The sequence below is a fragment of the Brienomyrus brachyistius genome, unplaced genomic scaffold (genome assembly GCF_023856365.1).
Source record: "Brienomyrus brachyistius isolate T26 unplaced genomic scaffold, BBRACH_0.4 scaffold117, whole genome shotgun sequence".
Classification (NCBI taxonomy): domain Eukaryota; kingdom Metazoa; phylum Chordata; class Actinopteri; order Osteoglossiformes; family Mormyridae; genus Brienomyrus; species Brienomyrus brachyistius.
Genome location: NW_026042392.1, coordinates 368,693 through 391,884, shown reverse-complemented (window position 1 = coordinate 391,884; position 23,192 = coordinate 368,693). Strand labels below are relative to the sequence as shown.

Sequence of the window (23,192 nt, the reverse complement as noted above, 5' to 3'; positions counted from 1 at the left end):
GACTTTCTGGCTGTTAAGTGATGTGTTTAATTCTTGCAATTCGTGTGATATTCACATTAAAGGAACAGGGTCCCCCAACGCTGGTTTCTAATCCACGGCTGCTTGTTAATTCTTTGTGTCACAGAATGCCAGAAGGACTGTTTGGACGATGCCAACACGCTCACCGGGAATTATGTGTAACTGCCAGCTCCCTGCCGTGATCAAAACACCAGGATGTGAGGCATGGAAGCTCTTAAGAACTAAGCATTTTGTGGTGGATTCTGCAGCAAACAATTGACTTTGGTAGATTTCCCCTCTGCAACCATTTGTTCTGTATTACTGCCACAAAACTCATGTGATCCTACACTTCTGTTCTGTATCTGCACACACTTAGAAACCCACCACACATCAAACATAGACATGATTCTGGTTCCGGTCACCCAAAATAGCTGGAATTTGACCTACAGGAGAATACCGTTGGGTCTTGGTTTTACAGGCCCAGTAGATAGGGGTTCTGGTCCTGCAGAAACGGTGAATTCCCTTGCCTTACGGTAGAAACTTCGGAGAGACAACAGGCCATGAAATCAGCGACTCCCTCTGCATTCCGATCTCATTTCAATCGCTACATGCTGGCTCTCCTCTCTGAAGAAGCTCAGAGCAGCAGTCACTTTCCTCCATCGGAAGGCCTCGCTTTCACGTTGTACTGGGCAGCGCATGCAAATGGGGCTTGGTGAGCAGTCCGAGGCGAAATCTCCACGTGGGTGACTCTGTGCGACCGTGCGCCTCATTGGTGGTGAGACGACTCAGACGTGGGTGGCAGGAGACAGATCCAGGTCTCTGGGTCATAGAAGAAACTCCGACGCTCTTTTACTCTGGCCAAAGCTGCTCAGAAGACCGCCCTCCGTGCTTCGCCGCTGCCGGCTGCACCGCCCCGTCACACAGAGTGAGGTAATTGGGGTTGTGCTGCGTGTCGCAAAAGTGTAATTACTTGACAAACCACTTCCTGCATACGAAACAGTGAAGATGAAAGAACACGCGCGGTCTTTATAGAAGCCACAAAACATGAGTAGGAAACAAGCCACAGAACATGGGAGAGTTAATGCACACGCACCACACGGCGGACATGCCAAAGGGCCACAGCACCGGAATTCAAAACCCGCAGAGATATCAGTGTGGCCACGTGCGCGTCCCCCTCTCTGCTCAAGTCCAAATTCAGGACGCAGATGCAATTCTGACAATTTAAATCAGAACTATGAGAGAGGAAGCAACAAATGTGTGCATGATGTACAGCAGATTCAGCCTGAAGTTTGCATGCCGCAATGTGTTATGCAACAAACTTCGCCGCTATGGTACACTGCGTATGAATGCTCATAAATACAAATAGGTACAAGCTGATGGACCTACTTCCCTACACAGTCACCCCCCCATCCTGCACTTTACTTACTTTTAACTGTTAACGTGATTCTGGAGAGTCACTCACAAATGCTCAGGGTTTTCATCACAGGCATTGTTAAAGTGGCCATATTCACCACACGACGTTTCATTACAATAAAAAAACACGCAGGGAAACAAATCTCCCCCTCGCAACGGTAGCGGCCCACAGACACAGGACGCATCGGGAATGAAATGCAATTACAGGGGGCCGTTCCAGCACTGTGATTAAACAGGCATCAATCAAACACCATCAGTCAGCTCTGGCCTGTTACGTTCAGCATCCTTCCAGCACCCAGGCCACTAAGCCAGCAGGAGGGCCATCCAAAGGACAGACAAGCGAGAGCTTCCCCACGACAGTCTGAGTTCAGCTGAACATCACGTTCAGTGCTGAAGGGGATGCTCGCCCCGCCTGCCAAACCTGGGGACGGTGCCGGATCTGAGCAGCAGGAATCCGGGCTGCGTGTCTTGACGGAAGCTCGCTCTGAAACAGAGCCCCAGGCGCCGGCAGTCTCAAAGCTGAGAGATAACCCAGCTGGGAGCGCCCCCACAATTGCAATACAGTGATCTAAAGCACAGTGACCTGTCACATCCCCCCCCCCCCCACCACCACAGCAGGAAGCTGGGATGAGCGTACGGTTTTTCACACCTCCCCCTCAAGCTGTTCCAACCACAGAGACACATCCCGCATTTCATCCGTTGGCGACAAATAGTTTGTCCCAGCCGACTGCAGAGGAATGAAGGATTAACACTGACGCCCAGCAGGGCGCGGTACAGAGAAATCTGACGACCAGGTAGGAGAACATGGACTGAACCGCAACCAGTGTTACGCGAGGATTAAAGGGGAGAATTGGTGGAGTTCTGTAAATGAGCAAGTTTCACGCGGGGTCAAAAAGCCCTCCAAATTCCAACGAATTCAGACTAGGGTTGCAAAATTCTGGGTATTTTCCATTGGAATTTATGATAATATATGGGAATTAGCAGGAATATATAGAGATTAGTTGGAATATATGGGAACTAATGGGAATAAACTGGACATTTGCAAAACTACAAGTCAGCCTTAAATGCAATTGAAAAAGATATGTTGCAGCACAGTCTTGGTTAATACAACCTGATTTAATGCTAATTCAGTGTTCATAAAGTAACTAGCTAGCTGGTAGAGCTGGGTGATATGGCCAAAATGTCGTGCAAGTTTTTATGTCCATTGATATAGATAATTATCACAATAACTGTCAAATCATAATTTTTCTCCAGTTTAAATGTTGATTTTTAGTCCTGAGTTATAGCTGAAGAAACCAGATGGGTAATTGTAGTCATAAACTATGAATTATAATCAGAGTGTGACTAACACTTGTCAAATCCTGATGATGCCCAAAAGGAAACCAAAAGCACCATGTTGACTCAAAACTTACCGCAAATAGTTCATGAAGCTCACTGTGGTCATCACTACCAAACAGCATTTCACAAGTCTGGGACAGAAGATGAATTATTTCAGTCAGCTGAGAAAATGCCACGATTGGCATTATTCCTATCATTTCTAAATTCTCTGTGGATTATTACTGTGTAGATTTCTCATGGACTGCATTTGTGGGCTTTCATTTTGGATCTTGCTGAATTACCCTTATTGAATGGATTGCTTTGGACTTACCTGCTTTCCTGGTGAGTTGCCCAGTTGTTTTGACAGTTTTGTCTGTCGTCTGCCTGCCCTATTGCATTCTCTTATTTGTCCGATAAATCGCCCGTTTGTGACTTCAAGGCTATTTGCGGTTCTGCTCCATTGCAAGTCCTAACAAGTAATTGCAGAGAAAGTGACATAATTTTTCGATGCAAAGTGTGTCACCTGTGACGCCCGGCCCGTCCGCTCCTCGTGTGTGCCACGCCCCCCTAATTACCCACGTGTGATTACCTGATCGTGCCCAGTCGTGTCTTGTTTCCTGCTGCCTTGTTCCATGTATTTAAGTTCCTGATTTGTACTAACCCGTTGTCTGTCATTGGATGTGTTGCGTAAGACCCGTCAGTGTTGGTGAGACCTGTCGTTGTACCCTGTTTCCTGTCCCGATCCCTGCATTAAAACCCAGTTCGTTCCTCATCTTGCCTGCAACTTGCTTTCTCTGCTCTTTGAGCCATACCCACCACGCCTACTCAGCTCACCCGTCCGTCCAGGCGTGACATCACCGCCGACATGTTTAATTTTAAGTCATATAAATGTCTATGGAGCATTTGTCATACTGATATTGAGGAAAATTTTACCACGATAATTATTGCTATCAGTTTATTGCTCGACCCCATTAGCCTGTAAATTTTTTGCAGATTTGCAAAATGTAAGCTAGCTAACACCATTTCATTGACAATTTAACCTTTGGGACCTGCTCACCGCACAATGTATTGATTGAGTTTAAAGACAATGACTCACGAACCCTTTGGTGCACAGATATCATACACACACCGTCAGAATCACAAGACGCCGAGCTTGATAGCACTAATAGTGATATCATTCTGTAGGCAAGTGCTTGTGAGTAATAATGTGTGTAAAAACACCTGAAAATAAGCATCTGCATCAAAATGCACTGCTTATAAGGCATATTCTATGTTGTGTTTTCATACAGTTTGCGTTCTGTGTCGTATCTGACAGCCCACTGAAACGGTTCTACTCAGCTCATTTATTATAGACAAAACACTTTGTAACACTTGTTATACCCTAAAAATAACAATAAAACACAGCATTCTATTCATTAGGAAGTCATTTGCTTGATATTTTCACAGCAGTCACTAGCGGTGTACTGCATGACTGTCTTAAATAAAAAGTGTCTGTCAATATTGCTGCAACCTACTAAAATTGTAAAAGAACTAAAATTCACTTAAAAGGAAATCAAAATAAATATTCTCTCAAGTAAATAAAAACAAAAGAAATACCGGGGGGAAACACACAAATGTTCCACGTTTGCTGCATTCCTTTGGTATATTTGCATTCCGAACCAAAACAGCCCTCCCATGTTCTTATTCCTTATTAAAAAAAAAAACAATCACATAAAACACGACATTGCAAGCCGAGGTGTCCACTTGCAAAACTACATGTAGATATCACTGACAAAAGATCAAGAAATCACTCTGCGAAGTCTGTGCGCTAAAGCTCTACTCCAAGCAATTCCACAAATCTCAAAGCCTGGCTCGAGAAGCAAAATAGGATCTTAAAGCATAAAACAAGATGGAGGACATTTATCAGCCAAAAGACCGGAGCACAAGCATCTCTGTGGCCTGAAGGGTTCTACTCACAGCTGAAAAGCAGCAAAGACTCCACGCTGTAGAGGCCTCACATTAATCCATTGTGAGGTGCAGCAATGCAGAGTGCCATATATCACAGCCCTGGAGCTGGAGCTAATGGAAATGAAACACAATTGAGCTTGGCAGTAATGTATCATAAACACACCACTGGGGCCAAGGAAGGGATGGAGGAGACACACAGAAACACCGTGCTCACGTCTACAGTCACCTCAGCAGCAACGCGCAAAATCAGTCCTGTTCCAGTGCAAACTCTGCGTCTAAATTCATTCCTCTTCTACTCCAATAGCAAGCGTCTACTGTCCACTAATCTCCCAGTGAAGAGGGTAAAGTTAGTGACAAGTCTGGGAGAACTAGGTCCCAGTAGATCATTTTAACCTGCTGGAAAACTTCAGCACACCGGTGACACATGGTCGCATGTCACCAGGAAAGCATTCGGGGTCTCTTCATCAGTAATTACATTTTCTTTCTGGCAATCACACATGTTTAAAGCCAGTACTGTTCCAATGATTAAGATTTCTGAAAATGGAAATTGTATTTCTGCCAGGAAGGGGTCCTGCTTGCTTGAACGAACAGACAGTGAATCGTAGAAAGGATGCGATTTCCCTTCTTCACGACGAAAACATCCAATTCCCAAAGTCCAAGCAGCACATGACTCAGACTCCTCAGTTATTGTCCAAAATCCATGCCAAACTTTCTGTATGCTTCACACTTCAAAATATGTTGACTCTGGCAAATAAGGTCCAGTGATTTGACGAGTTTTTGGCAGTAAACAGACAAACACATTGAATCAATTTTTAAAAAAAGAGAGAATCAGAAAACTGAAGCTCAACTCCGCATCACATAAACACAAATGCACACTAAGAGTAATCAACTTGGAAGTAGGAACCATAATATCTACTCTACACACACACACACACACACACACACACAGACACACACACAAGGATAATCTGTCTGGAAAAAGGAAGAACATGCTAAGGAATGCATGCTTGTACAACAGATGGGCCTCATTTAAACCTAGAGGACTCCTAAATGATTGAATAATCCATCCCTCATAGAAATAAACAGTTGAATAGGAGTACAGGGTTTGAGGGACGTTTTGTAACTACACCTGGGCCGCTGCCCCTGCCAGTGACACTGCCACATGCGGCCTGCAGCTACAGCTGCCCGGAAGATGCATCCACACACACACACCCCCCCCACCCACATCACCACACACAGAGGACAACAACTGGCCCTCTCCAGTGTGAGGGGGGTGGGGGGCTCAGAGGAACTGCTGGCCCACGAGAACAGAGACTGAAACACAGAGAACACAACCCTCTCACAACTCTTAAAACAAAGTGCCGTGTTCTAGGAATACAAAAATATATGTTCAGCAGTAAAGTCAGTTTGTTCCATATGGTCAGAGTCACATGACTTTTGAATTGAATGTATCAGTTTTCATGGAAAGCAGAACATACAAAGCAATGGCAAAAGATGGACATAAAGTACACAGCACTCTACTGTCATCAAACATTTCAGTAGTTTTACATCTCATTCAAGTTTCCTGCATCCAAAAAGCCTCATTTGTGCCACAGTTTCTGTAAATAATACTTGAACATTATGGAAATAGTCCCAGAGGTTCCTGTTGGCTAAAGATTACCTAGAGAATGACATAACTCTGCATTGTCAATGTCGACCATTTGAAGGCCCTCACCGGAAAACTGCTCCGCACAACGTGTTGCATTTAATGCACTAGCTGTGCAGAAAACATCACCGCAGATAGAGCTACTGTTGCTCAGTGGCTTAAACGCATGGAGAGATTCTGCATAATGACATGGTTTCATTGCGGATATTTCCTGTTACAGAATGTACAAATGCTTCATCTTGATTTCTTTATTTTAGATTTTAATGTTCAGTATTACGCAGCACTGATGTCTGGCAATTACACAACAACCTGCTTATGAAGGTGATTTTCAAGCAGGCGATTTTCTGGTTAATAGTGTTGCATGGGCAGAAATGCGCAGCTTCAGCTGGTGATTTGGTTGGTGAGAGTGGTGGCGTGAGGGGAATATTCAGCTGCACACTCCCAGACCTCACACTACTTTCCCAGCAAAACCCATTCAGGCTGCCTGCTCCAGCCTTTCGGATCCGGCGCTGCATTCTGCAACCTGTTGTTCCCATGGCCCCTAACCATAAGTCATGGCAAGATGGTGCTCAGGATAAATAACTAATGCACAGGACAGGATAGCTGCCGGTAAATCCTATAGGTGACATAGAACAGGCCACCTAGGATGCCAGCCAATGAGGAGGTCCTATCTTGCCAGCCAATTCCAATTTGCCTTTACAGTGGCGATGCTCATCCAGGGGGGGCACACCATCTAGGACCGGTACTGATGCCAGCCTGGGTTGCCATCCACAGCAGAAGCTGTATCTCATAACTTGCTCCCCCTATAGTTTTATTACCATCATGAAAACATACGGGTGACACCGGCAATTTAAATTTTAAATAAAGGTATTAATTTCGCTGTGGAAAGAAATTCAAGGGCATACTTGTATGTTAAAACGCACACAAAAACTACCACCGTCATCCATTCTAAACTTTAAACTAGAAAGATACACACACGGTGAACATTAATGTACTTCAATCGTAGGCCCCATGGGGGCCTGAGTGGGGGGTTTACAAATGAGTGGGGGTTTTGAAAATGGATCAATGACATCAAAACATTTCTATTATACGTTACAGGATATGGTAATTCACTGACGAAGCAGTAAGTAAACTGTAGCATGGCATAAATGAAGTTTAAGTTATTACGTGTGAAAATGCCAAAACCGAAAGACATCATAGTATGTAAACTGTAGCATGGCATAAATGAAGTTTAAGTTATTACGTGTGAAAATGCCAAAACCGAAAGACATCATAGTATGTAAAGGCCGCCACTATAAATTGGTAACGGATCCGAACTCCTGTTCATAACAACTCCTGCATTACTTACCACCAGTCTCTATACTCGGCTTCTGGATAACAGTTAACAGGATGAGTGTGTTACACACAGGCCGACACGGTGACAGTATTAAAATTAGGATACAATATGAGCCACAGCCTTGACAAATGAGTTCAAATTTGCTAGACATATTTTAAACGATGACTGTGTTATGAGTATGTTGGCGCTCCTTGTAGCGTCCTCATAAACTGGGGTGGGGGCTCATAAAGCGTAACGTTACAGTCGCAACACAAAAACTCAAGGGGCGCGTGGCTTCGCAGAGAAGATGCGAGCGCGCGGTGCGCGAGCGCATCGGCGCAGATCGAGCGCGCGCGTAACGGCTGCGACTCGGTGCGTTTTTATTCCATTACAATGTTGCACAGCAGCCTGTCGTGCGCAAATTGCTGCCGCTCGAACCGCACTACGTTTACCGCACGAACATACACAGCATCATGAAGGGGATTTCAATGAACACATAAACTGAAGAGCGCACATTTGCACCAAGCAGTAATAAGAAAAAAAAATCACAGCGCTGCGCAAAATAATCCAGCATGAACTCCAGCAAGCTCTGCGCTCAAACAGTTATTTGCTTTATATCGATTGTTTGTTTAGCACTATACATATGCGCATTAAAAACGTACCTTTCTCCCTTATTCTGAATGCCACGCGTGGAGCTGTTCAGCTGACAGCTCAGTAGTGGACCTTCCTCTGTATTTTATACTCTGGAGTAGCGGTAGTATTATTTCTCTCCCTTCCAGTGAAGATGTAGTTTTAAAGGCTGGATGTAACGTCACTTGCTGCAACAGCAAATCCAATGAACAGAAAATCGGTTTATACTGAATTGGTCAACAATAGGGCATTTGGCTAAAAAAAACATCCACTCAAAGTAGCACCCGGTGATACTCGTGACGCGAAAATATGTTTAGTTAATATCTTGAGAACAAATTGTCTTTTGTATATTGGTATCTCGATTCCTCCTAATTGTACATACGCTGATCGCTTCGACACACGCGGAATCTACAGCTGTGTTTTCGTACAGCATCTATACTTTGGTTCTTAACAGGAAAAATTAAATGAAAGATGTCCAAGTATTGTCCAGGTGAAACGGTTTTAGCTGTGCATTCCTCGAAACCTTCCGTGAGGCGGTAGAATAACACTATCGACGCTCCCCGTTTCTGCAGTAAACGCGAAATCAGCTCAGTAAACACGTTAAGCAACTGTAACATAATATATTGCTAAGCTTAAAAGACACGGCTTCGAGGTTACAGTTACATCGCTACTTTCGTTTTAAACCAAGTACTGCTTGTCGCCTATTTCTATTCCCTCTATTTAGTTGGATTAGACAGTCACGCCTAACATTCACGGCTCTGCCTCTACTGCAATGGTTTGAATGTAAAGATCACGCAGTATTAAAACGGTGCGCCGCTTTTCAATCATAGAAGAAACAAGTTTCAACCCTCGATTAAGACATCAGTGTCCAATACTATTATTCACGATTGCACTTTTTGTTAAATTCAATTTACAAATACTAAGTGGTTTATTATATTCGAGAAATCACCCACGTCTGCTGCCCTCAGTCAGCGGCGAGAAGATTCGTCCTTCTGTTAATCGCAGATGACAGGTAATAAACTCGCGAGATGCACATAGTGCATAACACAGACACATAACGTGGCAGAAAAAGTTCACGAAATCGTCATGTCGCAAAGTGAAAAGATTTTGTTTGCGCAATACCAAATGACCAGTGCGCCAACATTATGGAGAGAGGGGGACATTTTCCTTTAAATTAACACAATTAGTTTTATCTCCATAAGAACGTACTTTCTAGACATCAGATACAATAGAGAGATATAGCGAAGAACAACTATAGTTATTAATAATAACATTATTATTATTATAAACTTTTTGATCCGGGGAAATTAAATACTGGCTATGGATAAATCCTTGCGGTTCTAGTAATTTAGAATAAATCTCACTTTCCACTGAAGGCAACAATGGGAGATAATTTGTCGGAGCAGACAGCAGATCAGAAATATAATGGTATGATTTACAGCTAGAATAGAGATAGGGTCCCTCCCTCTGTTCACCTGTAAAGTTCTCAGAAGCAGAGTCGTCCATCTGACCGGCACAGCCAGCCTAGCGGAGAGGCTTGCTGCCATCTCTGCGTCATCTCATTCCTGCAGCAAGGTTCTTCAGCCTGTAACACGTGTCCGTTGACTGCCTTTAGCAGAGAAGCACACATTACCAGAAAGTGAAATATCTTGACAGGACCTGTGAGGGGGGAAGACGCATCTCACAGTTACGCGTACATATCATAGGAGATCAGTTACATTTTTCGCAGCATTTTTTAACATGCCAGAAGTTTAAGAAGAAACATTAACATTTGGTGTGTGTGTGTGTGTTCGTGTATTTTTCTATGAGCAAACATCACAAATGTTTGCAGATCTGGTGAGGAATGAAAGGAAAGGCTATTCCTACCAGTGATCTGACCAGTGCAGTACTGCTAAAATGATCATTTTACATCTTTGAATCAGTTCCAGGTACATTAGGAAGAGGCATGTCTCTATAAAATGCATCTACATGTCCGGATAAATGGGCCATTCGTGAATGGCTCACTAGGCCCAGGAGAGTGACCCTAAAGAATTGATGTGGATGTAAATAAAGATGGTGCCCGACCCCAGTGAGAAGACGTCCAAATACAAAGAGTGCAGCTAAATGTATCACAGGGCCACACGCTGCAAACCCGCACTGCAAACCCAGCTGCAGCAGAGCCACTGCGCCGAGTGAAGCTTTAAGTGGAGGGGCTCGCTGTTGATGTTTCCATAGCAACGCACCACGGCTTCCTCAGCCCCGCACAGGTGATCGGTAGCACGGCCGGCCCAAATTCCCGGTGTCACTCAGGCCGAAGCTTAAAAAACGCAGTTGGGGTCAGCACTGGATGCTCACAGTGGCCCTTCGGATCCCGTGTCCAGGGACGGCTTCCAGTGGAACACTGTTGCCGCATTGGGTCCGCTTGGTGCCGTGTGGGTGTGAGTGAGCGAGTGTGTGGGTGTGAGTGTGACTATGAGGGTAAGGACACGGGGCTGTGAGTAATGGGGAGAGCAGTGGCTTCTAAGACAATTAACCTTGGCTTCTTTTCATCTTTCCTCGCACATTTCTTATATTTTTCCACCGTGGGGCAAATACTGACATGGACAAAATGCCCGAACAAGCCATTTCCATAAGTCTGAACATTATACATTTTAATTAAACATTATACGGCATTCCCCCGCCCCCCAGAATAATTACAGTATACATTACAGCAGATATTATAGTAATTTTGTAAATCAGTACAACTCTTGAGTTGCGCTGCACCTAGTCCGCTGAGCGTAAGGCCATAGTATGTGGGTGGCCCCTCCCCTACTTCCCCTCAGTTACCGTCCGCCAGGCCCATGCATCTGGCAACTAATGGAGCAGTTCCACTGCCACCAAGAATTGAGCCGTATCTGAGCCATACCACAAAGTGACACTTTTCCATTGTAAATTATGTGAGCCGTGCTTGAACCGTAACTGCTCTGGCATGACCCTGCTTAGTAGCAGGGCCCCAAGCATGACCAAACTGAGTGATTTGGTTGTGTCACCACCATCTGATTGGTCGAAATGCACGGACATATTGGTGCTTGGTGTTGATATGCATGGATTACCTGAAAAAGGGCATGTTCTATATATCATTTATTATTAGTAGTATCGCAATGCATTGATGCATTCCCGATAACTCTGACCATTAAAATTTCCAACCACCTACTTAAAAAGTACCATACTAACGGCTGAACAGAATGGATTCGTAATGCAAATTTCCAGTAGCGAATGCCAATTCCACTGCCGTTTGATGCTGAAATAAAACGGCGATTCTCACAGACTTGCTTGCAGAAATTAGCGCATAGTAAATGATCACGTACACCCTGTGAGCAATACATGTCTCTTCAGTTTTACGTCACTGTCGTTCTCCAAACCTGACAACGCCTTTACCGAACCGACCCGTCTGCAGTGGAAAACCGAAGTGAGCTGGAACCGTGCCGTAACTTTGTTGTATGGCTTGGGTACGGCTCGGTTCCCGAATGCCAGTGGGAAAGTGCCAAAACTGAACAAACACCATTTTGACTGTAGAATGGGTGGGCATTTTTGGAGTAGCTCAGATGCAGATTGGCATTCAACTGACAAAAAGGGGCTTGGCTTCCTAGGAATTAATTTCCCTCTCCAGTTTGAGTCCCATAATGCCACAGCAACATAAAATGGTCCCCAGTGACCTTTGACCTCGCATCACACGGCCATGTTGGATCTTGTTCCTACATCTCCAGCAGTAGCATTGCAAATTCTATTTCCTGGGCTACACAGGGCACACGGACTGGGAACAGACACCTCCACTTAACTTGGGGTCCGGCTGAGAGGAGCACACACCCCTGTGGGGGGGGTCAGTCAGCTCTGTGAATCACTGCATTCATCTCGGCCCCAGAGAACAGCACTGCCATCCAGCTCCTTCCGGTCATCTGGACCCGGCTCCACGTTCACTCAGCTAAACTCGTACCGGCGTCCTCCCTGGCCTGCTGGCGCGCGGACGCCACTCCCTCCTCCCGCGTTGACGTCCAAGTTCCGGGCTCGCTGAGAATTAAACAAAAGGCTCCGAGTTGTGATACAGCTCTTTGTGAGCCAGCTGGCCAGCGGCCGCATGAATTCAAGCGCACGACGTGGGAGAAAATGTGACCATCATCAGCAAGGTCACAATAAATATGGAGAAGGGCCGTACGAAATGCAAACTTCAGAAGAAAGACTTTATTTCTTGCCAGGATTATTATTATTTTAATTTTACATTTTTTCTGTAATAACTATTGTTTCTTGTAGTAAAACAATAAGCTTGTAAAATACCTTGCCTTTGTACATTTAACATACATTACTTTGAAAATGAATCAGTAAATGATGACTTGGTGTGTTATTTTTTTGAAGACAGCAATGATCTATCTGTGTCTGCATTCCGCGCGGTTTGGCATGCAAAGCAAAGTCAGGTGACCAGAAAGCTGATGTCATATAGTTGATGCCAAACATGGCGACTTTCCAGGAAGAGGCCAGCATGATTTCTAAAAAAACCAGCTCCCACCGTGAGCCCTGCTTGCATCATTTTAAAATGCACCGGTCTTGCTGCAGGCATGCATCCCTTCTCATTTGAGCCCGAGGAGATCCAACACAGAATAAAACATGCAGGGTATTTACAATCAGCTTGGTTGACTTAACTTTCCAGGATGCTTAGCGCTGTAGTTCCACTGATCAAACAGCACGACAGCCCCAGAAGCCACTTTGAAATAACAGTCTTCTGCACGCTCTTCTAGCGAGTCTGGAGCGGCCAAATCCAGCACTCCGTCACTGGACCAAACTCCCTCCTTTTTTTTTCTACCTTCTAGTGCAAAGGGTCAAGTAATGTGTTATCCAGCCATAAAAACTGAAGCTGCTGAACTCTGTTTACAAAATAAGATATTTATGAAGATAAGGAGTCAGTTTGTGATGTGTATTAATAAATCTGTATAAATATAATTGTGTGTGTTTCACAGCCGGTGTGTGCTCTGCCTCATTGCCTGTGCTTCCTGGGGTAAGCTTGAAGGTGGATAGTGACCTTCAGGATCTGATAAAAAGCTACGTTTTTGTATCAGCGCTCCAGCTTAGTGTGAATTACGAGTCCTATTATATGTTAATTTCCAGATTGATGGAGATCAAAGCAAAGTGTGATGCACCTGAGCCTACCCCTCCCCCCACCACGCTTCTGACCACGGTGCTGCTGTCTGAGACCATACTCTCTATCAGGAATATCAAGCCAGCCCCCCACCCCAACCCAACCCATGTCTTCGGCAAACCAGCCAGGAGCACCGAAGGCTGATGGGAAACTGATTGGTGCACCGATCGAGCAAAGCACATGGGCAGATCATGAAGGAGAGGTTATGTTTCTCCAGTGTCGTCCCCCCCCCCCCCCCCCCCCCCCCCCCCACCGGTGAATCTCCCACATCTCAATTTGTCTGGCTAATCAGCATCCCGTGGCAACAATTTCCTGCCCTAACAAGCTAATTTGCATCTCTGATTTGTTTCTGGGGTCCAAAAATCACAGTCAACAATATCCGCCTTGGAGCGGATCATTGGTGTGTGTGGGTGTTAATATGGTCGACATGTATACACTTCTGGTCTTTCCAGTGAGTCTATCAATCGGCGCTTAACATTTATGCAGCGGTATGTGCAATGAAGTGATTTACATCCCATTCCTTCCACACCAATTTTTTCACCCAAGCTTGGCTCCCTAACTTCCATGGCGAAGGCTGATTTCTTATAAAGCCTAAGTTTTCATCACAAAATTACCATGAAGGTACAATTAATCTAATCGTACTTTCGCAAATATTGGAATAATGTCTTCCCCTCATACACTGCAAAGTTAGTAACAATACTCTAGGTTTGGTAGCCCTTTTGATAGCGAGCTTCATAATACATTCATCAGATTACGCCGTAATATTATTTATAAGATGGTCTCGTGTCCGCTGGGTTATGGGTTTGATTCCTGCCCCTAGCTCTGTATAAGGCTAAGTGGAAGATGGATGATACTTTTAAAATACAACAGCAATAATAAAAAGCATTCAATGGCCCCAGAGCGCCGGCCCTCAACATACAGAAGATCAAAGTCACAAGCATATGAAAGCAGAAGGTCTGCCTGCTGCAAACAGACGTTCACATTCCTGGTCTCTGGCAGCTGGGCGGAGCGTGACGTTCTCCTCCTGCACACCATATGTATTATTAAGCAATCTGCAATATACTGGCGGAATGAAACACCTGCACTGCTGCAGTCGAAGTCAAGACCTTAACCACTGCTCCACCCGGGGCTTATGGCACTATAATGTTTAAGAAAAGTCATATTTTACAATTCATTTTAGTTATAAAAAACTGTACAGAACAAAACATTTAAAGGCTTAGTATTATTTTTTGTATTATTATATAATTATTAAACTATGTAGGTTTCCTTTACTGAACAGATTCTGTTCAGCAGCTGGCAGCCACTGTTGTTTTTCTGTTCATTTCTGCTTCCTACCGGATCAGTCCCTAATTTGGAAATATTTGAGTCAATGTGACAAACCCATAGCTGTGTAGCTGTACCAGCGCGCAACACCGTCATCTGCGATGCAAGAAAATTTGCACATTTTCTCTGCAGCGTGCCTGCTTACGAGAGCTGCTCGATAATGCTCTCATTTTCATTCCGTGTCCTTTCTGCGCGATCGCTTCGGTTCAACGGCCAGCATCGGGTGCAGCACTGACGCGTCGACGTCAAACACTTAGCAGCACTATGTGAAAAGGCAACAAAAATAGGGTGGCAGCTAAATCAGTCTCTAAGGTAGATACAGAATGACCACAGCCACAGCGAGCAAGGGAACACTCAGCAGATAAGAAAGATGCATTTGCGAATAGACAGGTAGATTCCTTAGTTAGTTGGACTTTATTGTCCCTTTCGAGGAATTTCTTTTCTACAGCACTGTACATCCCAGAGGAATCAACATTGCATTTTACACCACCTGCCATTACATAATGACAACACAGAATATAACACAAACACCATTATCATACAAGGACAGGAGAGAGCACAGCACAGACGGCATGCAAGAGAAATCCAAAGAGATTGTCTTTGGCCTTTGTTGCCAACATTACTCCTGCCACCAGGTGGTGTAGTGGCTAAAGTCACACACTGACGCTTCCCAGAAACAGCCTTGGAACCTGTTGCAACCTTTAACAATCATCCAGAACCTTTCTGCTAAAACAGCAGGATGCATAAATGTGCGAAAATGCCACTCAGTGCTGGCTGAGCACCTAAATTCTAATTAGGTTTAATTAATAATGTGTCCATCCCTCCGTAATGAATAAGCACTGATGCGGCCATGTTTGCCGCATTGCTGCCCCTCAGGAAAGTACACAGCTGCCGTGTGCCTTCGCATCTTATCCGCAGACTGTTAAGCAGCACGCCCTGCGTGATGTCTCTCCTGCCTTGGCGGCCCGCTAACGAGCAGACCTTTGATGGACCCGCGGCGGCGTGCTGCTGTGCGCCAGGCCCGCCTCACCGTCTCCTCCCCGTCACTCGACTCCCGCGCCTCGCTCCTTCCCGGTAATCAGTGCTCCGCGGCTCCAGGTTGTGCAACAATGCTGTGTAAATATAAGGCTTCATTTTATATTATTATTTTTCTCATTTCCTGGGATACAAGTAATCTTCCTTCCATTTTTACGACCCTGCCTGGAAGTTCAGAGCAGCCTTCCTGGGAACAAATTCCTCGTATTCAGCGAACTGGCAGAGAGGGGGTGGGGGGGGGGCAGGCAGGATTGTCCCTCAGGAGTTCTGCCTTGAGTCGAGGTCATGTGACCAAGAGCAGCAGTTGAGATTAGGCATGGCTGTAGTCAGCTTCACATACACACACACTGCAATCATCACTATCATCCCAAATGATCCTTGATAGTTTTCTCTGCCGTCATTTCTGGGGCGTTAACCACCGTCCTGATCCAGCCCACCAGTTTGCATAAATAGCAATAAACTGCATAAATGTCATGCAATCAGTTAATATGATGTGGTCAGCTGTCTGGAGGGTTTTTCTGCTCCCACTAAATGAACGACTCAATCTACACCTTCATTTTCACCCAAGAAAGATCCGGATCTCCTTGTTCCTAAGAGCAGGTTATTAATTACAGCAGATATGGCTACACAGCTGTGTCATCTCACCAGGGTTTGACAGTTTCCATCTGCCGTACGGCAAACTGAAACAAATAATTAGTTTACCGTGCAATGACCACGCAGTCATGACATGAAAGCACATCCAAACATCATTATTATGACCTATCTGCTGCTTAGCAACCGTTCTCCAGCCAATCGGAGCACAGTGTCGGCGCTGAAAGGCTGCCAGCCAGGGTCCGTTTCCGTAGCGGGAGCCATGTGCAGTGGGGAACTCTGGGATGCGGACTTTCGGTGCAGCACAGAGCCGAACGGGGCAAGGGGGAAGGCGAGGCTCCCGTTTGTCACCCTCCGTGGGATGCCATGGTCTGCACCTGAGGAAGTCCACAATGACAGTTTAAACAATGCTGAGAAATGGCCCTGGGTCTGGAAGATGCTGCTGAATGCCCTGTTTGTAGCCCCTCAGTTATCCGTCCCCCCGCAAACATCTCACCACAGGATGCACTGCCTCACTCGGCTCTATGACAAAACGAGCCCTTAAGGTCTAACCATATGTGATGTACAGCGTACGCCTTCCCCAGCCGCCTTCACAGACTCGCACCTTCATCTCGAATCACATGAAGGAGCCTCTCTGTACGCCAGCGCTGAAGTGGTCAGTTCCTGTTTTCCTTCCTGCACATGTTGCCTAGTTGCCATGGCTCTCCTCCTTTTAGCTCTCGAGGCGCCGGCCTGTCGCTAGCAGATGAAGAGCATCTGCTGAGAAAAATGACATCCGCTGGAGCAGAACACTTGATTGATTTCGGAGGAGAGGGCACACACTCGTGCCAGAAGAGACAACCCCCTACTGACCAGTTCGAGAGGCCGAGGCCCTGCGTCAGAAGATACATGGCCAGACATTCCCTGCTCAGACAGATGGGGACACTCACACAAGGTGGTGCTGAGGACAAACTGACCCCAGGCTTTTGTTGCCGTGGTTTCCAGATGGGCGCCACCAATGGTAAAACATATAGCCATTATTGCTGAGTTTATTGTTGTGTTAAATCATAGTACCCGCCTGAGGTGTGCTCAATAATCAGTAAAGTGAAAGTGACAGTGGTAAATGCATCCTACAAACATTCCTTATGTGCCTTTTTGACTGTGATCAGAAGGTTACTGGTTTGAGTCCCAGCCTCAGCAGTACAGTCACATGTCCATGGGCTCTTGAGCAAGGCCCTTAACCCCCAACTTCCCCAGTGCTGCAAGGTGACCCCCATGGCTATGACCCCCCAAGCTTACACTCACCTGCCTATGTGTCCGTGTCTCACATGGAAAGCAAGATGTGTCAAAGCAAAAAAAAATATTTCCCCATTGGAAATAATAAAGTCTCTTGCTATTTTTGTTCTATTCTGTGAAGGAATGGTGGCTCTGAGGCTAGGGATCTGTGCCGGCAACCAGAAGGTTGTTGGTTCACATTCCACAAATTCCTGGAATGATCCTACTCTATTGGACCCTTGAGCAAGGCCCTTACCCTGCAATTTCTCCATCCTGGGTAAGATGTTAATCTACATCCAACCCTATAAGCAGGTCCTCCAACTTACAAGGAAATTTGGGGGTTGGTGGCAGGATTGGCACTCCAGCCACCGGAAAAAACCTCACACTGGTCCATTCGGATTAGTGTGATGCTGAGTTAATGCCCACTGCATGGCTACACTCAGGTTTTCATCCCTGAAGTGGTTTGTCATGTGGTGGGTGCAACAGTGCACTGTACTCCTTACCTCTGCAAAGGAGTGAAAGTGATGTATTTTGTCAAGCACATTACACTAAACCGTTCCCCCAAACAATTCCGCAATGGCCATAAAGTACACACACGGATATCACACACTCACATATACAATATAAATTGGCAAAAAACATTGCGCCATACACCAAGACAGTTTTCATGAACAGTCAGAAAAGGGTAAGCGATGATAGAAAAAGGAATAAAAAGCAACAGGAATGACCCTCGTTAAGCCACTTCAGTGAGTAATGGGTGAGGAGATGTGCAATTGTGTTCTGACGTGAAGGTCTCGGTCACCGAGGCTGCGGAACCGATGCATTCAAGTCCACCGTCAATTTAGCATCGATTCATGCACGGGCTTCTTACAAATAAGAGCTTTCATCTGGGAGGCAGGTGAGGTTCTTACACTCTGTCACCTGCCAGCTTATTAGCGGCCCATGAAGAAGCAGAGGAAAAGTAGAGGTAGGGATGTATTCTTTGTCTGCAAATAACTTCCTCATTTAGATGCTGCCAATGAAACCTTTGTGTGTGGCACCTTATTTGCAGAATTTTTTTTATCTAGTTTCTCCACTTGTCACTGTGTATCAGGTTCTAGTAAGGGCACTGTGCATTTTCAGTTTTTAATGGATTCTTGCTCTTTAAGGAGAACCCAAGGTGGAACGTGAAGGCCAGGCTCAGTTTCACCGTCACAATTTTATAGGTCGAGTCATTTAGGAGGTTTGTCTTTTGGTATTTTTTAAAGGATTTTGCTACCTTAGCAGGGGCGCCGCCAGCTGGAGATAAGCACCCCGCTCTCCAAATCGATGGGGTATTTTAACATTTAATCCCTTTTATTGACACATATTCTCAAAGAAGCAGGACTCTGAATCCCAATTGCTGGACTGCTGGGCTCCTAAATGGCCACAAATGGCCAGAAACCCTCCAAAACCCTCCAAGACACTCACACACTCAAAGGGAAAGGCTCCCTTGGGAGAGAATGATGGACAGGTCTTGTTGCTTGGCTACGGTCTCTCTCTTTAAAAAAACCGAAAAGCAATGTGCTTCCATGTCACAAACGCTTTACATAATAGACAGTTTAATCACAATCTCTTTCTCTTTAATGACAACTGAACTGCATATTTCCCAAGCATTTAATAAGCAAATTCAATTTATTCACAGCAAAAGCCCATAATCAACGTACTAAATCAATGGGCCAGAACAATATCATTAATTGCACTAGAAATTATTACACAATTGGAAAAAAAGTCCAGAATTTATATGCCTGACTAGACACCTAATATGAAGTGTGTGCATGACTGCCCTTTATCCATACTCCATAGACAGGATGATGGTGTGTCTTTGCTGCATTTGAGTACCAGCTGGCTTCTGATTTCACCTGCCCCGTGACAAGGCTGAGCTCCACTAGACCGTAACTTGTCTTGCACGGCTGCTGACGGCTCCTCCGTAACAGCGGCGATCGCCCGGCATCGACGCCCCGAGCATGCCTATTTTCACGGCCCAGAAAACTAACAGCTCTTGGATGAATCGGCAGAAAGAAACGCCGTCTGGCCAATCCGTTCTGTGGTGGCCGTTTTCCCTGAGCTCAGACGTTACTTGGCACGGAGAATGATAAGTTTGCATAAGCGTCCGATTTGCATTCATGGCTGACTCCTGATGCACGCTGAGCAGAAAAGTGAGAGCTTTCACCGGGAACAGGTTTATGGCTTTAGGCTGTCTCAACAGGTTGCTTGGCAACAGCATCAACAACAGAGAGCAACCTTGCCAGCAATGATGGCCTCCTAGCCTGCATTAGCCAGCTAAACAACCAGCTCTATTTTCCCCTCTAACGAGCAAACTCCTTCTTTCAAAGACTGTACCAAGCACACAAGTGGAATGCTGGTGCTGCCTCACTGCCGAAGAGGCCTAGAGATCCCACCACAGCCTGAAGGCTCCCCCTGGAAGAGCATGGAAACTATGACTTTATTCTCCTGCTATGGGATATGCAAAAATGACACATCAATGCCGTGGCCTAGCGTGTGACTCATGAAAGAGCATGAAAAGCGGACGCATAGAGACCCCACAGACTGTAAGGAGAGGAAGAGCTAGAAAAAGAAAACACATGGAAAAAGAGGATGAATTGAAAACAACAGTCAAGCCAGTTAATTATGTTGTGGTTCAGGGTCGTTCAAGACCAGGATGCAACTGGCCTTTGTTAAACCAGTAGGTAGGAGCTTCAACAGAACTTTCAGCTTCCTGAACGTGTTGAAGCAGGTTTTTCCTTTGCCAAAGCAGATATAGATACTCTTTGACTGCCTTTTGAGAGGTCAGGTCAGTGCCGCTATCCCGTGGGTCCCAGACCTGTTCAGTATCAAATAACAGGCAGTGAGATTTGTGGATGGAGCCCAACAGATGGCAGCACAGAACCCGGAGAAATGCTTTTATCACTATTCTGCATTTCAGACTTCCACATATGCGCTAATTTTTTGTCCATCGGCAGTAATTCCCAATGTTACTTTAGTTATTAACTCATTTACAGAGATTGGCAGGCTTCCAGGCCTCCATCAGGGTACTCGGCCTTAACCTCGACAAGCGGATGCCGGCTGCCATCACGGTCCCTGTTTTTGGCAGATGAACAAACCAGTAAGTGACAGAAGACAAATTCAAAAATAAATCGACCAAATGCTACTAAATCAGACCGTTGATAGAATCTCAATCGATTACGACATTGACAACCACGTGTGATGGCCTGGATTTTCCCGGTACCACACAAACTGATCTCAGCACAGCGCTCAGATCCACATGGGTGAAGACTTATGGGACCTTGTCTATCAGGCTTTTTAATTAAAATCAATATTGCATCATTAGAGTCATTATTGCAATGGGATCAATGATGAGGAAGTTCAATAAACCAGGAAAGCAGCTCTACTTCTGCGTAGCTCCTGCAGGGCAGATTCAGGTGCCATTGGCTCCTTCCTTTTCTACACTCTTTCATGTTCTGCACGTTGCATTGCAAGCCCCCAGTCCCCCACCCCCACCCAAACTCCCAGAAGTCATACATTTTAATTTGAACCCACCTTCTGCATCTCATGTCCATTGTTCAGCGCTGGCTCGCTCTCCGGAGTCATCCCTCTCACCACGCTGAGCAAAGGCACTTCATCCCAGCCAATAATAATTCCCAATTCAGTCAATATTAATTCTTGGTGCTTTTTCTTTATGTCTGGACTGAATTCATATTGAAGCTGCAGCCTTTCTCCATCCTCCCCCGAGAAATAAAAAGATACCAACGCTTTGAAACACCCTTTCTGAACACAGGGCGATGGCAGAAAAAGATGAAGAGCAAAACAAACACCCAGTTCCCTGCCTGCGTCCGTGTCTGTTGTACAGATCAGTTGCTCCCAGCAGAACCTATGGTTTTTCCCATAACTCCAGCGAATTTTCCCGTTGCTTTGGGGAAATGTTCCCCTGATATACAGTTTATTTATGTCGTGCCACAATCTTTTAATAACATTTCTGTGGAGAATTGTCAACTGAAAAGAAACAAGAATACGCTGTTGTACAGCAGCTCATCACAGAAGCACATTGTCCAGGTACGGGAGGCAACTTCTCAGACTTGAATGCGCCTAAAACTAAACAGGCGTATGCTGTTGAAATGCAACTCTGAAAACACTCCAAGAATGACATCAAAACCATCTAATTTAGCATCTGGCTACAGGCTGATGTAAAAAGCTAAAAGATACAGGAGAGACAAATGCAAAGCTGGTGGTGTTACGGTGTGTTGCCTTTTACAGACAGCTTCACCTAGGTTTCTGCCGGCTGGTTTTTGAGTCCCACGGGACTAAACCAGGCAGTGATTGATGGCCCACTGATATCCTACCCAATGTGGGTAGTGAAACCTCACCTCTCCCCATAACCAAGAGGAGCAGCTGGTGCCAACTTTCAAAATGCTGCCCTCTAGCTGTGGAAAAAAGGCCAACGTGTGCACATGCCAGTTTCATCACCTGGGAAGGGGAGCGTGTTGTGGCATTTATAGTATCACCAGCCATAAGCATGTCAACAGGAAATGACCCACTATACAGAATTGAATATTCAGGAAGTGCATTCATCTTCTAACCACTGTGGCCTGCCGTCTACCCCAGGCAGCAGAGGATTACATACTAGGCAGGCTGTCACTCCATCACAGGGCTCACACACTACAGGCCAGGGCTATTCAGATCACGGTCCTCAAGGGCCGAGCCCTGCTGATTTTCCAGCTTTCCTTTACCTGGGAAGCAGGTGCGAAGCTTCTGGCCAATCAGAATCAGTGATTATTAAATTAAGTACCTGGCAGAATTGAAAACAAGGCCTGGATTTGTAGGCAATTTATAGAGACCAGTTAGCCTAACAGCCTTATCTCTGGGCCTGAGGACATGCCAGTACATACACAGAGTGGGAGCAGGATTTGAACCCGCAGCTTTAGAAGTGAATTAATAGTGCCATCCGCCCCCAAGGAAAGGGATCCTAGCCCAAGAATTAATTAGTAATAAATATGTCATACAAGTGATCATACAAACACATGGTGCTCCACCCTGCTGCTGACAGTTAGGAAACAGACACTGCAGGTCAGTGGGAGAAGTGAAGCCGGCCTCAGACAGAGCTGTGAGTGAAGCACTGCGCTGTCATTACAGTGCCTGGAGCGGCACTCAGACACAAGAGAAGGTTCCAGAATTCTGACAGAAACAAACACGTTACTTAGCGAAAACAGTGAGTGTTTAGACCAGGATTTTCTTTTAACTGAGTCTTGACAGCAAATGTTTTGACTGGGAAAGTCATGTCACTGAGTCATAACACAGAGTGCTTAGACTAGGATATTCTTTTCACTGTGTCTCAATGGTGAATCTTTTGTCCGTCATGTCACTCAATTAGCAATTAGTGTTTTGACAACGATTAGCATTCCACTGAGTCCTGACAGCGAACGTCTTGACTGGGATAGTCATGTCACTCAGTTACAACACTGAGTGTTTTAACCAGGAAAGTCTTTTCAGAACCTGTTATAGAAGTGACTCTGAATATTTATGTATGAGATGTTTCTCCTTCCGTTACAAACACAGATACCCCA

General features: G+C 45.5%; 1 protein-coding gene across 4 annotated transcripts in view; it reads right to left on the bottom strand.

Annotated features, from left to right (window-relative positions):
• The window catches only part of LOC125727767 (armadillo repeat protein deleted in velo-cardio-facial syndrome homolog), a 58,083-nt gene extending 48,698 nt beyond the window's left edge, over window positions 1-9,385 (bottom strand). For 2 of the 4 annotated variants that reach the window (XM_049004679.1, XM_049004680.1), the window contains exon 1: window positions 8,297-9,193. The gene's annotated coding sequence lies outside the window, so the exon portion shown is untranslated. Of the gene's footprint in view, window positions 1-8,296; window positions 9,194-9,217 lie in introns of those variants that run through there. The other 2 variants (XM_049004677.1, XM_049004678.1) reach the window with 2 other exon arrangements.
• Window positions 9,386-23,192: the final 13,807 nt, after the last annotated feature.